Source organism: Ambystoma mexicanum, chromosome 5q (genome assembly GCF_040938575.1).
Source record: "Ambystoma mexicanum isolate Mex_15411 chromosome 5q, UKY_AmexF1_1, whole genome shotgun sequence".
Taxonomy (NCBI): domain Eukaryota; kingdom Metazoa; phylum Chordata; class Amphibia; order Caudata; family Ambystomatidae; genus Ambystoma; species Ambystoma mexicanum.
This window is the reverse complement of record NC_090933.1, coordinates 971,701,192-971,720,055: the sequence shown is the minus strand read 5'-3', so window position 1 is coordinate 971,720,055 and position 18,864 is coordinate 971,701,192.

Sequence of the window (18,864 nt, the reverse complement as noted above, 5' to 3'; positions counted from 1 at the left end):
ATCACACAACTCCTGGGTGGGAGTGACCCTGGGAGACTTAACTTCAGAGAAGAGTGCTCTAGGTTGGGATAAGGATGACTCAATATTTCCAGTTATATAAGATGTTTTGGCTGAGTTAATGGCTGCAGAATATTCAGCTGAAGAGGCCTTAAATTGCTTTTTTAAAGTAGGGTTATAGGCCCTGTGCCTCTTTCGCTCGGCCTGTCTTAGTTTAAGTCGAGCAGACTTTAAATGATCCGAGAACCTATGTTCTGAGGGCAATCTGCGCAGATGGACCAGCCGCAGAGGCGCCACTATATTGGCAGCCTCCACTAAAGCCTTAGAAAGAAGGGAGAATGAGGCCACAGGAGCAGATTGACACTTGGCACTAACAGAGGAGACCAGGCTTTGGGTATCTGCAGAACGCCACAAGAGCTGCCATATTCTGGCCGCCGAGGTCTTTGAAAGCGATCCCACTGTCTTAAGCATGCAAGATACCAAAAAGTAAACAGACCATATTATGATCAACTGACTGCACTGTCAGAGGGACTCCTTAGAGAAGATCAGGTCTAACATGTTACCCAGCTTATGTGTGGGATGTTTCACAAGCTAATGTAACTCAAAATCAGATAATCTGTCAAAAAATAAATCCGAAGCAGGAGGTCTGGGTTGATTGAATTTCACATTAAAATCACCCAGGACTATCAGATGAGTACATTGCAGCTGGAGATCAGCTAATAGGTCAGGGAACCGTTCAAGAAAGTTCCCTAACGTATTTAGGGGGGCGGTAGATTAGCAAAAAGTGGCATGTCATCATAGGAGAGATAACACACCTAAAAAAGAGGGCTTCCATAGTCAGGTTGTGAGTGCAATCAAGCTGAGTGAGAGTAAGGTCAACTCTATAGATGGCAGCAATCCCACCACCACGATGGGGAGGCAGTCGATCCTCATGTATAATACAGTACCTAGAGGGAATTTCCTGCACAAGAGATGGAGTGGAGGTCGCCTGCAGCCATGTCTTTGTCAGGCATAGCAAATCAGGACGGCAGTCAGCTTGAAGGGACCATATTTCGTCAGCATGAGCGGGCAGGGAGCAGGTATTTAATAACAAAAGAGGAAGATAACTAGGATTGGGTGCCTCTATCCACAGGGATGGAGAGGAATATATCCGACCCTCAGGGGGGTATTGTTCCAGCCAGTCGGAAATTTGGTGGCATCAGGAGCAAGCTTCAGTAGATATGCCCTTGAAAAATGGAGGCCCTGTACTGCCCCGATCGTGGCACGGACAGGCACAGACAGTATTGCCTTAAGCCCACCTTCCGCGCACTAAGGGCCCCCCGTGGCGCCTGTCAACTGCATGGGTGGTCTGCACGGCACATAAATGCCAGTGCCGACACGAAAATGAGGCGTAAACCCTTCCTATTGGAAAAACAGAAAGAGGACTAGCCTCTAAACTCTAATTCAATAACAATTTAGGCTGTGGACTTGGCCATGACAAAGGATGAGGTCACTGGCCAGCACCAAAGGCCATAGCTAGTCTTCGGTTAGTGTAAAGAATGTGAATCTGCATTGGTAAAAGCCATGCTTAGTAGTCAGTCACTGTTTTAAAATATAAAGTGGGCAACGTTGGAAGCTGTAGTCAGTGGCCAGGGCTAAAGGCCATAGCTAGTGTCCATTAATATGTCAGAATATACAGTCATCACAGCCAAAGGCTGTGGCCACTGGCTAGTATTATGCTGAAAACCATGGCTAGCGGCTAGTTAGTGTATAAAATATAGTGGGCACGGTCGAAGGCCATAGCTAGTGGATGGTTAGTGTTGTGGAATACACAGTGGGCACTGTTGAAGGCCATCGGTTATTGCATTTTATCAGTTTAAAATGTACAGTGGTCATGGCCAAAAGATGTACAAACTGACCACGGTCAAAGGCATGGCTAGTGGCCCATTTATATGTTAGAATATATAGTGGGCATAGTCAAAGATTGTGGCCATTGGCCAGAATTGTGCTAAAGACCATGGCTAGTGCCTGTTCATTGTATATAATATAGAGTGGACGTGTTGAAAGCAGCATCCACTGGTAAAGGCCAAAATCTATGGTTCGTAGGTTGTTAGTTTTTTAAAATATTCAGTGCACATCGGTGAAAGTTGTGATGGTTGGTAGCTTGTTAGTGTTTTAAAATATTCAGTGCACATGGGTGAAGGTTGTGATGACCACTGTCCATAACTGAAGGCCATGACTAGTACCCATTCATGTGTTAAAATATATTTAGCCATGTACACTGACCATGGCTGAAGGCCATGCTTAATGCCAGTTACTGTTGTAAAGTAATTAGTGATGTCATCAGTCATGTGATCTGTGATGTCATCATTGTGGTCATAGTCTGCACAACTGAGGGCGTGAATTTAAGGTCTCCAATTGGCCAAGAGGGTGATGCACCCACTGATTGGATGGTGAAAAGCGTGAGGTGCGTCTGATTTTTGGAAACGCCCGCTATGTTGAATTCACAGACTTTCGCCGGTGTCATATGTCATGAACATAGCGGTCAAAACCTGTTAAACACCCAACATTATACTTGTCAAACTCATCAAACAATCTCTGGGAGGAGGGGGGTGATGAGTGTGGGATGGGATATGGCCGTAATAAGTCAAAAAACAGGTATTTTTCATCCCCAAAGTCTGCAAACATTTAGGATGTTCGGGAACAGTGTTGTGATGTTCATGAACACTCCAGATGTTCGGGGACATCTATGCCTATTTCTGCATTACTGGGTTGGTGAAAAGCAGTTTTTAGATGGCTTATAATGTTGGCGCCACTCAATGAAACTGCATGAAATTTTTGAATATTATTCCAGACCTGATTCTGAAAGTGAGGAGCTGTTTTGTCAAGAGGGAACAAAATTAGAGGGGGGGTTCCAAAATGTTGTAAAGGCTTATAAATGTGGTGCCATTTGATGACTCTGCACAAAGGTTAGCATAACAATTTTAAATCTAGATAGAAATGTGTTTGCAAAGTTTGGCAGGATTCTGTCAAGATAGGGCAAAATTAGAGGGGGTCCCAAAATATTGTAAAGGCTGATAAATGTGGTGCCATTTGACGACCCACAGAAAAGTTTGCAAAAAGATTTTAGATCGAGATATATATGGTTTTTAAAGTTTGGTGGGATTTTTTTTTAACAGGGAGCTAAATTAGAGTGGGGTTCTCAAAATGTTTAGATGGCTTATAACTTTGTTGCCGTTTGACGAATGTGGACAACAGTTTTCAGAAAGTTTATAGACCGAAACTTGAAGGTTTGTTTAAAGTCTCAATGGATTTTTTCGAGTGGCGGCTAAGTTATAGGACTATTGTATGTACACATATTTTGACACTTTTGAAAAACTAAAACATGGGCGGATTTCCAGAAAACTCATGTAAAGAGCATTGGAAAGGACCTTAAAGCATGGTTTTACAAATGTGCCTGTGTTTTATTTTTTGACAAGTGTCATAATGTAGGTGGAAAAAATAGGCATATACCTTTGGTGACTGTGGTATAGCTTGTGGCCATGGGCAGTGTCCAGATTGTCTGGCCACTGCCCATGGCCACATAAGGACATAAGGCCATGGCCCAGACAATTGGGCTACTGGCCATGACCACGAGGGATGACAAATGGGGTTAAAGTGGCCATGTCCACCTGGGACTGACTATGAGGTAAAATTATTCTAAAATGGGATATGATTGAAAGGTAAAAAGAAATTTGCTTGTGGTAATATGGTCATAGGGTTCTCTCTTTGCCTTCTGCAGGCTGCCATGGAAAGGGAAGAGGGGCTCTGTACGGAGCCCCGCATTCCCTTTCCATGGTGGCCATCTTGGAAAAGGATTTTCCTTCCTACAGCGGCTCCCACCCGGAAGATGTTGCTTGTGTGTCACTTCTTAGGTAGGGGCAGTGTTTCTCATGCTCCTTGATTACAGCTTCAAAAGAATTTCGAAATTGCTTCCCCCTGCAGAGTGGCGTGTTGCAGTATATGCAGAGGACTGTTGTCTTCGAAAGATATGGTTCATCAGCTAACCAGAGCTGTATTGTCCTCTTTTTAGGGGCCGTATGGGTAAGGACTATACTATTTCAAACCAAACAAATCCCATAAAATGGCTTCTCCCTTTAAGCTATAAGTCTGTCTATGGCATCTGCCTGACACATACACAAACTACCCTTTCAAAATGTAGGTAGGCACACAAGATTCTTCAAAAAATATACATATTTTAATGTCTATCAATTCATAAAACACAATCATAAAAAAGATCAAAATACATTTAAAACAAACCCTGATGGTTCACAAAAATTGCACCATTTCATTACAGTGTGTATGCATCAAAACACATTTCCCCATGTTTATCGATCAAGACATAACATGTACCCACAATCAATTATGTGTTTTCAGTGAAACGTTCCCTTTTCAGGGGGGACATAAGTGTGTCAACACTAGACATGTGTTTCTGGAACCTATATGTAATTTTGTAATACAATCAAATACATTTTTCTTTGTATTTTCCATAGATTCTGTTTTCAGTACACTTTCTCTTTTCATCACGCAGTCATATTGCACGTGTTGCGTACTAGGAACAAAATGTGCTCCCAAACAGATCTAAAAAAATGTAAAACAAACAAACATTCATATAAATATCATGTGTGACTTTGTAGATTATGTCAAAAAAGCAGAAATACCAAATGCATATTCTACTATTTCTTTGAAGCCTAAGGGATATCTTTTAGCAACACTCTAATCATAACTAAATCAGAACAGCTTAACCACCAAAACAACATGTATTCGGTGTCCATTGTCACTATTTCTGTGTCAATTCAGAAGTTTGCTTTGACTTGCACACTGCACTATATACCAACATTTCTACAAACATTTTTGGTGTATAAAGCGGTTTTGTATAATAATACAGGCATATTTTGTATGATTCCAGAAGACAACATTTGCTTATCTTTGGCTCCTGAATTATATTCATTATTCACTTTGACAGCCGTGGTTGTCTAACCTATCACAATTTCACTCACTAGCAGGCATCAAACCGTCCTATCTAGTTACCTCTTATTTTCATTTTTAGTACACCCATCTGGATCATATAGAAAGGTCGAGTCAACAACGTACTCAAATACCGGTAACCCTTGAAATTATACGGGCGGCGGCATGTCTAAGGTTAAAACAGAGAAAACGCGGAGTTACCGACCATTAGATCTTAACCAGACCCGTCTCTACTATCCCTGGTTTCATTGATTTTACCGGGAGGTGGGAAACAAACGTCCACATTCCCTTCTAATGGTGTTAAGTACGCAATGCTGTTATCTGGTGTTAAATTCTCACAACCAAGATATGCACGTCGCAGGACCTGTAAAAGCTACGTACCTCGGGTCAGTAACACTGTTTGTGTTTGGCATCGGCCCCTCCCCTCCTTCCTATGGGTCTCCCAAATTTACCTCAAGCAGCCCGTTATATCCCGCCGTCTTGCTCGCCTTCAGCGTGGGTATCCGTTTTCTTCAAAAACGGTTTCACATCTGCAAGCTCGTCACGTGACCTATGTAGACCCCGCGTGCGTGCTGACATCATCATGGTGTCATGTTTCTATTGGTCGTCCGTGTCTGAGTCTACTCACCCAAAGATACTCATGGGTGTTGTCTCTTGTGTGGACGTGTAACTATAACCCCAGCGCTATGCCGGACAATTGGGGTAAAAAGCAGTCCATGATTTCTCATGATAGTAATTTTTAAACATTTTACATTCATGTCTAACACAGTCTTCAACTTTTAATTTTTCCGGTGTATCTCTTCATTGTATATTTAGCATTTCTAAATACAACTACTGATATGGGGCGGACCAAAAATTATCATACCAAGGCGATCATAGACAAGCGAACAAATTCACCAATGTCATTTAATTGCCTATCTGTATGGAGTTGTCGTATCGTCTTGTTTCTGATTGCACAAATTCCAAAGGGGCAAACAGTGTGTAACAACCACCATATTGGAATGGTGTGGGCTAATCAAAAAAGCCAAAAACGGAGTAACCCCATAGGACAGAGTAGATGATACATTTTGTCCTCAAAAGCACAGTTCTTCAATGAACAAACAACCCCCATTCTATGGCAATGTTCAGGCCATCTTTAACAGTGTTAAGATCAAAAATCCATTTTTGTTCTATTTTTCTCAATTTTAAATCCCTGTCCCCCCCCCTCTTGGGTGGGATCCAATTATCTGAATAATAGACCAATGGATATCATCATGGGTGTGTTTGACTAAATTGCCATGTGCCACTAATGGTTTATCGGGTACATTGTTCTTGAGACAGGACCTGTGTTCGCAGATCCTTTGCCGTATGGGTCTTTTTGTTTTACCAACATATAGCAGACTACACGGACATTTGATCACATAAATAGCCCATTTCTTGTTTCAATTAGAAACATTTTTCAATGTCCACTTCCTACCTTTTAGGCAATTTCTTTTGTGTTAGATGTAAGACTACCTACAGAACATCTGCCACATTTAAAATGGCCTACAACCGGTTGTGTGTACCATAAAGTGGACTGTGTGTGACCCATTTTGGGATCCACAGTTTTATATGTGTGGACCAATTTGTCTCGCAAGTTCGTCATGCGCTTAAAAGCAAATCTTGGTTTGTTTATTGTGAAATCTTCTGTATTAATCATCTCCCAATTTTTGAGTATACTACGCCGTAGTGCATTACTAATGGGCGAAAAAGTTGACACACAAGTAATTTTGTCTTATTTTGTCCTTGACTGTTTTCTAAGGCAATTCTGTCTATTAGTATTTCTGGCTCTTTTAAAAGATCTCTGTATTACATGTGGAGGTTAACCCTGTGCTTTCAATCTTGTGAATAGGTCTTTACTATTTCTTTCGAAATCTTCTCTGAGGGTACAGTTTCTTCTAATGCGCAAGAATTGGCCAAATGGCAAATTCTCGTTCAGACTTGCTGGATGGTAACTATTAAACAATAACAATGACATTTTATCAGTGGGTTTTGTAAAGAGCGTCATGCCCACAGTGTTATTGTCTCCCTTATAGATTTCTAGATCTAAAAATGAAATCTTATTGATGCTCGAAGACATTGTGAAGTTAATGCACGGATCTTGTTGATTGAACCATGTGAAAAACAAGTCCAAGTCTTGTACACTCCCTGACCACAGCATGAAAACATTGTCAATATACCTATGCCAGGTTTTCATCAGATGTTTGAATGGGTTATTGTCTGCACATACTGAACAACCTTCTAAGTTGTCCATAAAGAGATTCGCCAGGTCTGGGGCAAAGGTGAAGACCATACTTGTACTGTGTTGTTGCACATAAAAGGTGCCGTCAACAATAAAATAGTTGTAAGTCAATGCTAATTTAATACACTCTGTAATAAAATTGGAAGGGACCGCCTTAACTTCTCTTTTCTCCAAAAATGCGTGCATGATGTTAATGCATTTCATCTGAGGGATGCTAGTATAGATGGCCTCCACATCTAGTGTAACCAAAATCATCTAGTGTAACCAAAATATCATCTGTTATTGTTACATTTTCCAAAATATGGATCATGTGTGTTGTATCCTGAATATATGAATGCATGTTGGTGACAAACGGCCTCAAGAAGGAATAAGTACAAATTGAAAGCGGTTCCAAAACGGACCCAATTGCTGCCACAATTGGTTGCCCTGGTGGGCCGGCTGGATCTTTATGCATTTTGGGCAGGCAGTCTAAAGCCGGAATGTTTGGGTTATGTTGGATCAGAAAGGACTTTTCGTCACTATCGATCCACCCTTCCCGTTCGGCATGTGTCATCAAGCTTGTGATCTCTTCACAAATCCTAGATGTCGGATCCCCAGGTAGCAGTTTATAAAAAACAAGGTTACTCAATTGCTTGTTGATTTCTGCATTGTAGCCTTCAATTCCCCATAACACCACACCGCCCCCCTTATCTGCCGGTTTGATGACAAAAAGTTTATTGTCAGCCAAGTCTTTCATCGCTTGTCTTTCCGTTTTTGATAAATTATCTTTGTAGTTGTTCTTAGTTTTTACCAATGCCCTCATCTCACGGTGGACTTTGTTCTCAAAACTGATAATCTCAGATGAGACCATCGACGACATAGGCATAAACCTAGATGGTGGTTTCAAACCAGATATGCTCTGTTTCTTTGGTTGTTGGTCTTGGGCATCCCGAAAAAAGTATTTCAGTCTAATAATGCCAAAGAAATTCCTCATCTCAATCTCTGTTTTGAAAAGGTCAGCCTTATTATCAGGTACAAAGGTTGGACCTTTCCTCAAAACTTGTATTTCAGAAGCAGTCAATACATGGGTGCTTAAATTATATATATGCATGACCATGTTTGTGGTGGTGGTTGCCACTGGCGAGTTTGCATCCCGTGGCTCCCTGGCTGTCGTGGTCTCCCCCATCGGCCTCGAATCTGAAAAGGGCCTTAGAAAACAGTCAAGGACAAAAGAAGACAAAATTACTTGTGTGTCAACAACCACGATTTGCTTTTAAGCGCATGACGAACTTGCGAGACAAATTGGTCCACACATATAAAACTGTGGATCCCAAAATGGGTCACACACAGTCCACTTTATGGAACACACAACCAGTTGTAGGCCATTTTAAATGGGGCAGATGTTCTGTATGTAGTCTTACTCCTGAGGCAGCGTCTGACATTGAAGGAGTGTTTCTGCTGAGTAACGGATTGATTACTCACACTGGACTGGTTCTTAACGAACATTAGTGTCCTATGGATTATAAGATTGGGCATTTAAATCATTGTACGGCCCTGACGAAGGTTAAAATAACCGAAATGCATTGGCTAACGTACACAATATTATAGCCAATATCTTTTTAATCCCATCCACTTTGAATATGAGATTGAATGTTCAGGAGTGATGAGAACATTAATAGATGTGCAATAAATATTATATTTTTGAGAAAACGACAGACTGTCTAAATTTAATTTTTACATAAATACAGTAATTACAGCACGGAATTGGAAGGTCCCTACTATAAGGGCAAACTGAGAGCACCAGTCTTAATAGAGTTATTCCACTCTATTTTTCTTTGTTCTTGTAGTCTTACATCTAACACAAAAGAAATTGACTAAAAGGCAGGAAGTGGACATTGACATTTTTTTCTAATTGCAACACGAAATGGGCTATTTATGTGATCAAATGTCCGTGTGGTCTGCTATATGTTGGTAAAACAAAAAGACCCATACGGCAAAGGATCTGCGAACACAGGTCCTGTGTCAAGAACAATGCACCCGATAAACCATTAGTGGCGCACTTCAATTTAGCTAAACACACCCATGATGATATCCATTGGTCTATTATTCAGATAATTGGACCCCATCCAAGAGGGGGGGACAGGGATTTAAAATTGAGAAAAATAGAACAAAAATGGATTTTTGATCTTAACACTGTTAAAGATGGCCTGAACATTGCCATAGAATGGGGGTTGTTTGTTCATTGAAGAACTGTGCTTTTGAGGACAAAATGTATCATCAACTCTGCCCTATGGGGTTACTCCGTTTTTAGCTTTTTTGATTAGGCCACACCATTCCAATATGGCGGTTGTTACACACTGTTTGCCCCTTTGGAATTTGTGCAATCAGAAACAAGATGATACGACAACTCCATACAGATAGGCAATTAAATGACATTGGAGTATTTTTTCGCTTGTCTATGATCACCTTGGTATGATCATTTTTGATCCGCCCCATATCAGTAGTTGTATTTAGAAATGCTAAATATACAATAAAGAGATACAATGGAAAAATAAAAAGTTGAAGACTGTGTTAGACATGAATGTAAAATGTTTAAAAATTACTATCGTGAGAAATCATGGACTGCTTTTTACCCCAATTGTCCGGCATAGTGCTGGGGTTATAGTTACACGTCCACACAAGAGACTACAACACCCATGAGTATCTTTGGGCGAGTAGAGTCGGACGCGGACGACCAATAGAAACATGACACCATGATGATGTCCGCACGCACATGGGGTCTACATAGGTCACGTGACGAGCTTGCAGATGTGAAACCGTTTTGAAGAAAACGGATACCCACGCTGAAGGTGAGCAAGATGGCGGGATATAACAGGTCGCTTGAGGTAAATTTAGGAGACCCATAGGAAGGAGGGGAGGGGTCGGTGGCAAACACAAACAGTGTTACTGACCCGAGGCACGTTGCTTTTACAGGTCCTGCGACGTGCATATCTTGGTCGTGAGAATTTAACACCAGATAACAGCATTGCGTACTTAACACCATTAGAAGGGGATGTGGACGTTTCTTTCCCACCTCCCGGTAAGATCAATGAAACCAGGGAAAGTAGAGACGGGTCTGGTTAAGAACTAATGGTCGGTAACTCCGTGTTTTCTCTGTTTTAACCTTAGACATGCCGCCGCCCGTATAATTTCGAGGAATAGCAGTATTTGAGTATGTTGTTGACTCGACCTTTCTCTATGATCCGGATGGATTTACTAAAAATGAAAATGTAGAAGATTGGAAGAGCTAAAGAATTCGTTACTTTAGTAACGAAAGGGGGGAAATGTAGGGGAGGACTGGCCGCGAGGCCCTCCTCACCTGCAGCCTTCTCCCCAGGTGAGGACCATGACTCGGTGGGCGTCCCCTCATGCCACCCGGGCCCAGGTGGAGGAGGGTTCACCCGCCGACGACATTGCCCACACGTATCCGTTCCTTGCATATACCAAAATTCAGTTAGGCCTAGAAGCCATCTTGTCTAGCAAAGATGGCGTGAGTTCAGCGCACTGTAGGGCGGCCCCCACCTTTGGAGGGCCTTTCATGCATTTCTGCCGCCGCAGCACCATGGCAGCTCCGCTGCGAGCGCGTTCCCATGAGAAAGTTGGGTACGAGCTAACACCAGATATTAACACTGTTACAATCTATTATCCACAATGTAATACTGCACCCCGTGTGACCTGGTCCGCAAGGCCAGGGCGACGCAGAAATGAATTCAAGTAGTGGTATTAGTGAACGACTCTTCTTAAACAGAATCTGCAAACTATGAATTAGCCACAAAAGTGAAATGTTTATATGACTTCACATGTGACTGTACTAATGCTGCTAGATCACAGAGAAAGTGTCTTTAAGTCATATGTAGACACATGAACCCCTATATGTCTTTTGAGTCACCCATAGTAGCAACCGTCAATCTCTGTGGTCCATAATAGAGTTCTACCTCATGTACCGTCGAATGTATACAAATATTTAAACACTGTAGTAGATATAATACCATGTAATGAAAAGGTACTCGGACCGACTGTATTAAAGAAATGTGTAACGAAATTGAAATATATATGTGTGTTTAAATAAGGTCAAAATAAGGCAAAACATTATAAAAGTTCTGCATTCAAAAGTCAGCAACGCACGAGGAAAAAACCTTTGTGAATATATGCAAGGCCATTCTCCCTCCCACCCTACCAAGCCTGCCAGATAAAGAAGCTAAGGCATGTGCCGCGCTCCCTCACCTCCCCCAACCAAGCTGGAGCCGCTTCAGAGAGTCAGAGGCCCCGGTACCGCACCCAAGGCCACAGCCCGCCACCTGTGTTATTTACAGCACGGTAATAAACCCACGTTTGACTCCACAGATCTACCAGCACCCTCTCGTAAATCCCACAATCCCCCCAGACCACCCCAAGAATCATGACCCCGTGCACAGACGACCCCCAACGCTGGGACAAGACACAGAGACCCATTTATATAATAACTTCTAACGCAGCAGACAGACATGTATCATTCGGCTCAGGCCCCAGAGCCCAGCCCCTCGACCTAAAATACCGGTCAATAGGACACAGGTAAATCTCACCCCAACCGACAACCACCAGACCTCTCACGAGGTGCATTCCTCATGTGTTGCGTTTATTTTATCAGATAAACTACTGAGCGATTTATTGATGAACTTAAATGTCGTTTCTTGAATAACTGCAGTGTGCATGGCTTAGGGCAAACGAGTCAGGAAAGGTATTCATCTTTGTCACAGGCTGCCCCAGCATACCAACACCGCTCGGATGACCTCAAGCTGGCCTGCCAGGCCCAACCCAACCCACGAGGCTGACCAGTGACGTCCTCACGCCAAGACCAACCACGCTGCAGCAACACCTATAGTTAGTCGACGCCACCCAATCCCAATTAACTTGTGCCCCCTATAGTGTGTAGGTTCTGATGACGTTTTTTGTATTAGAAATACGCCTGTCTTTGCTATTGTCAGACAGAGCGCTCTCGGAGGTTGCAGAGTTCTTTGCATGCCCTATTCTTTGGATAAACGCCCACTTACGCTCACCCGCACTCTGTCTTGGCCTTATTCCCATTACGGGAGAGTCCCTTATTGTCTCTCATTGCGGGGAGGATCGTGCTGAAATTGGGGGCGCTTCCTTTCAGTGGTGACCCCGATAGCGTGATATCTCCAAATTATTTTTCCTAACTCCTTTTTAACGACCCCCTTGTGGCACGAGAATCTCCGGTCGAGAAGGGATACGCACGGTGAGCCGGCTCCGGGAGGCTGCCCGCCAACGGCGACCGGCACAATAAGAAGTGCGCACTCAATGAGAAAGGGTACGGGATCCCGATTGGAAAATAATCCCCTTTGAGTGCCGCTCGCCGGAGCCAGGGGCTGACCGTTGAGTTACCGGTGACACTGCCTGGACGGACCCAGTTTCGGAGACTATCGGTTCAAGACGGGCACGTGAGTACCGAGTGCGAGCGATCGTAAAGGGGAAGGGAGGGGAAATTGTGAACAGAAGAACGGGGACAGGTAGAGGAGAAGAATAACGGGGGTCTACTAAAGACGGGTCTTGAAAATTTCTTTATCTTTTTCTTTGCATATGGCCATTAGGAGTAAGAAGTAAATGAAGAAGTAGAAGTGACGGAAACCTAGCTCCGAGAGGGGGTGGAAGGCGGCGCCGCATAGTGCTATCTAAACTAGTACTGGGAATATATAAAGAAGTGAAAAATAAGTTATTAGTGTCTGGCAAGGGAAGACACAGAGTATATTTTAGTATTTGCTATTTCTTTCTATTCTTTTGCTCAGAGGGTAGGGGTCTGGACTAAAAGTGAGCCTGGGGTGAACTGATTAACATAAAATACCAAGACAAGGGGGAAAAACAGCAGAAATAGGGATCAAAAATACTGGCACATGCAGACGGGTATCTAGTTACCCGAGTAGAACAACAGGGACAGCTGGACAGGAAGGAAAGGGAGGAAAAAAGCCAGGTGTGAGTGGGAAAGCATTGTGAGGGGTGCGCGCACCGTGCGAATAGTGAAGAAGAACGACTGATCGCGAGGGGGTGCCAGAGAGTGTGGACCATAACTAGCAGGTGGTTGATTGTGAATGAAAATTGCGCGGGATTGAACAAGGATGCGAAGACAATGAGGAATGGCGAGTAAGAAAGAATGGTAGTAGTGAATTTAACTTGCGTGATATCATTGAGAAGTCCGCTCTTGTCTGGGCCATAAAAATATACTTAGAAATATCTATACGTAATCAAAAGTAAAGGAGGTGAACACGGTCAGTGCTATTGATTTAAAATATGGGGGCAGAACCTCCCTTGTCACATATTTGTACGAGCTTACCGGGATACGCTGAACGAATCAAGAAATACCACGATCAATGGTTAACAGAATTAAAAGGGGAAGGATTGCCCCAGATTTGGCCTGAGGGGGGGTCTTTTGAAAAAAGCGTTCTAGATATGGTACGAACGTGCATTCGCCTCAAGTATAAGGGCAAACAGTGGCAAAACAGGAAGGAGATATTAGATCTCTGGGGACTATTTGAAGAAATACCCCCACCTAAAGCTCCGGCACCAAATATTGATCTACCTTCCACCACAGATAACCCACTGATGATTCCAAGAGAGGAAAAGGAACAGCTAAACACAGAACAACCTGCGGAGGTGATTAGTTTGTACCCGATATTACATAAACCAGCCCCCGCAGCAGGGTATAGTGATCCTACTTATGTGCCTCCCCCTACAACTACTACACCCCTAAGACCAACAGCCCCCCCACCATACGAAAGCACTAGAGAGCGTGCCCAGACAAGCACGCAGAGAGGGGACATAGAAAAGCTAACGAGCAATTTAGAATCGAGGCTCTCGATAGCAAAGGATGAACTCTCAAGAATAAAAGACATATGTGAGCGTACAGCATGCACTCCCACTCGATCAGGACGTGTATCCGGAACATCAAGTGAAAGTAGACAAATTGAGGAAGGTTGGAAAAAGGGTGAAATATTGTTCAGAATTGAGGAAGAACCGACAAGAATAATACAGGTGGAAACACCAGAGGGGAGTATCGGTGATGTATCACGGCAAACAGGGATCAGAGAGGACCTGCTATGTGATGTCCGAGGCGAAATAGATGAGAGTGATAGGTTGAGTATGGCAGTAGGAGGGGAAAGCGAGGAGCTGGATGGTGCATGCTCGCTAGGAGCAATAGATGACGAGTGGATGGGACGACTAAGGAATAGAGCGGGGAGGAAGGCGCCATTGGGGTCAGCGACGACCAAAGTGGGTGAGGGCGCCACGTTAAAAGGAAAATTACAACTTCCACTAATACACAGAGGGGGAGGAAGACCAAACTATATACCCTGGGCCCAGATGGATAAAGCTAATTTGATGAAGTTATGGCCCCCGCTGTCCGGAGGGGCGAGCAAGTGGATATATGCATTCGAGAAACATACTGCCGGCATACCGCTGGCAGTAGGCGATGTGAAAAGCCTACTAGTATCAGCAGTAGGAGATCAAGCAGACAGAGTATGGGTTAAGGCTGGTTTCCCGGCCGTGACATTAGATTGTGACCGTCATGATGGAGCGTCCTTTAATACAGTGCGGGCACGGGTTTGGGATGCGCTGCGGGAGACGTTCCCAGATACTCCAGATTTACAGTCAGTAATGCAATGTACAATGAATGACGGGGAGGATGCTATGGATTACATTCTCCGGGTGCAGGAGATGTGGAGAGCGGAAACGGGCACACCCTGGCACCAATCCACATCTCTATTTTATTTTATCATTAAGAGAGGGCTCCCAAAAGAGGTGCAGAAGGCACTCGATAAAATAGCGGGCGTTGAGGCAAAGGGGTGGCCAGAGATCCAAAGTATAATAGTGCACCATTGCAAAAGGATAAAAGAGAGAGAGAGGGAAGTAGCACAGAAAAGGTTGGCAGGCGAGGCAAAGTTGGTACAATCAAAACTGGTGAAGGTTGCAGCAGCGGTAGCAGGGCTCCCACTCATGAGGGAGGGAGACGAAGGAGAGGAGGGGCAAATAGCAATACAAGGAAGAATAGCAGCAAATTGGGCAGGACAAGGACAACGACAGTGGACTGAGCAGGAGCAGAACGGAGGTCCAATGTGGCAAGAGTGGGCCCCACGAGGGGGTAGAGGTGGGTACAGGGGCCGAAGAGGGGGACAAGGGTATGGTGGAGTGGGAGGAAATGGATGGCAGGGTCCCAGAGGTCCACAGGGGAGCTGCTGGAGCTGTGGGAGGTGGGGACATTACTCGAGGGAGTGCAGAAGCAGACAAAACAACGGGTTCCAGGAGGCAGAACAGTACGGTCACCCACACCCAGGGAGCCCATACGGCCTCCCTATGGGACAGCACCAACAACAAGGAAATGAAGGGCAAAGAGGTAACGCACAACTACACGGACATCAGTACAGAACACAGAATCACCCACAGAATAATGACACTATACAATACATGCCAGGTAACACTTTCGCTACCGTAGCGAATGGAGCCCCCGCACCCGCGCCCTACAGCGGAGTATCAGTAGTTTCGGGGAACATTTTTGATCAGGGAGGGGCGATGAGACACCCCGCATAGGACAGCCCACAGAGAACACTTGCGTGTCCAGTACTATCTACGACCCACAATGCATCAGAGGAACCATTGATAGGGGCGCAGATAGGAGACACGCAATTCATATTCATGGTGGATTCCGGAGCGGAGAAATCATGCATTAAAGAGGGCCGGTTCCCGCTATCTAATAGGACGTTAGAGACGCAGGGGTTCTCTGGGGCTGTAATTGAAGTTCCTTACACAGAAGAATTGGATGTAACGGTGGGGGGGAAAACAGTGAAGGCACCCTTACTGTACTATGAACGCTCTCCAATTAATTTGCTGGGGAGGGATCTCTTGAGCAAACTAAACATGACCATATCATTTACAGAAAGTGGTATAGTATGTTCAACACCGGGCATATGTCCTCTACGCATAATGACAGTAATGCAGGGCCACGCAATCATCACAGAAATTAGAGGATTACCAAAAAACGAGGAGGTGTTTATTGAGGGCATGCGAACATTGGCCCTCATAGTACCAGAACTAAAAAGAATGGATTGGAGGATCCCAGCTGAGTTCCTCTTTCGCCCCATAGTGTGCCCCGACATAGCCACTGGGGCAGTGCTATCATTGGATTTGCACGCAGTACACGTGTCAGCAAAAAGGATATGTGTAATAGGGATTGACATGGAAGGATGCGAATGGCGTACAGTACTGTGTACAAATGCAAATATCCCACTGCGAGAGCTGTCAGATGAAGAGCTCTTTTCAGACGCCGAGACAGACGGCGAAATAGTAATGGAACTAGCCATACCATGTGACATCGTGATTACGGCCAGAGAAACTCCAATTGAATTAATGGCAGTAGTTGGAGCACCACATACATTTTTTGATGATGACATGAGGTTAATACCAACTAACATATGGACGAACGGCCCCCATGATGTAGGGTTATTACATGGAGTTCAACCTGTGGTGATAAAACTGAAAGAAGGGGCGATTTTACCACGGGTGAGACAATATCCATTGTCTCGCGAGGCAGAAGAAGGAATAAAAGAGACAATAGAGGCACTGTTAGCACAAGGAATAATAGTGCCCTCAAATTCCCCATGCAACACATGCATTTACCCGATCAAAAAGGTGAAGGGAGGGTCCTGGAGGATGATACAAGATTTACGCCCACTCAATGATGTGATTCAGAAAGAGTTCCCTCTAGTGCCGAACCCGGCCACAATACTATGCAACATCCCAAAACCAGCATCTCATTTCACAGTTATTGACTTAAAAAATGCGTTCTTTTCGATCCCCTTAGCAGAAGAGAGCAGGTACTTAACAGCATTTACACTAGGGGGGAGGAGATTTGAACACTGCAGACTACCACAAGGATATTGCGAAAGCCCAAGCATATTCAACAGGATATTACATGAGGATCTAGGGAACCTATCTGTAGAAAGTACGGTGATTCAGTATGTTGACGATTTATTGGTTTGTGCACAGAGCGAGGAAGAGTGTAGGAAGGATTCAATAACACTCCTGACATTACTGGCCAACAAGGGGTACAAGGTGGATAAGGGTAAGTTACAATACTGCCTAACAGAGGTCCTGTACTTGGGACAGCTAATATCAAAGGATGGAAAACGGATCATACCAGACAGAGCAGAGGCGATTAGAGCCGTTGGAGAGCCCAAAACAGTAAAAGAGATGCAAAAATTCCTGGGCATGTGCAACTACTGTCGAGCTTGGATATTAGACTACGCAGCATATACGAGGCCCTTGTTACAGGCACTTAAAGAAGCGCAACAGGAAAACAGACACATAGAATGGACAGGAGAAATGAACACATCATTTAACTCATTGAAGGAGCTAATATCAAGCGCTCCAGTTCTGGCAAACCCAGATTATGGACGCGAATTCTTCTTATTTTCACACTGCAAGGGAACACTGATGACCGCAGTACTAACACAAAAGACATCGTTGGGCCACAAGCCACTGGCTTACTATAGCGGCACTCTGGACGCAGTAATGCAAGGACATTTCGCGTGCGAGCAATCTCTCGCTGCTGCCGCGTTCGCCATTGAAAAAAGTGCCACAATAGTAATGGGCTGTTCAGTAACACTGTTTGTGGAACACTCACTATTTGCAATATTAGAGCGATCAAAAAGCACATTAACAACACAACGCGCCACAGCATATGAGATAATATTGTCCAGTGCAAACATCCACATAGTAAGATGTAAAACTGTAAACCCAGCCACATTCATCACGGAGGCGTGCACAATAGAAGACATGCAGAACCACAACTGTGCAACATACACCGGTGACGAGGGTCAGGATCAGATGGTTTTTGAGAATGCCCTGAACGAGGGAGAGGTGTACTTCGTGGACGGGTCGGCCTCAATTGACATGGAGACAGGAGAGAAACACGTGGGTATGGCAGTGGTACGATTAGAGGAAGATGAATATGAGATACTAGTGCAACACCGCCTCCCATCACACTATTCAGCCCAAGCAGCAGAACTGATAGCACTAATAGAAGCATTGCATGCAGCTAAGGGGTGCGCAGTAACAATATACACAGACTCAGCATACATGACGACCACAGTACACGGAGGGCTGGCACGGTGGGGGCGGAGAGGGTTTCGACGAGCAGATGGAACACCTGTCCAACACGCAGAATTATTAAAAGAATTGATTGAGGCACTGCAAGACCCCACGGCAGTGGCAATTGTGAAATGCCAAGCCCATACTACAAACACAGATCTTGTATCTTTGGGAAACGCGGCAGCAGACGCCGCCGCCAAAGAAGCTTCATACTTTCAGAAAGGTGAGGTAGGGGAGTACATGTTGCACCACACAGTAAGCCAAGAAGTCCCCACAGGATATAACATGATGCTCACACAAGAAATACTAGAGCTGCAAGAGGGAGCTAGTGCAGAAGAAAAATTGCTATGGACTAAGAGAGGATGCAGCAAATCACCAACAGACTTATTGTGGCGACAAGAGAGTTCAGGAAAAGCAGTGATGCCAGTTACGTTGTTAGAAATAGCCTTTCAACAACTACACTTCCCTGC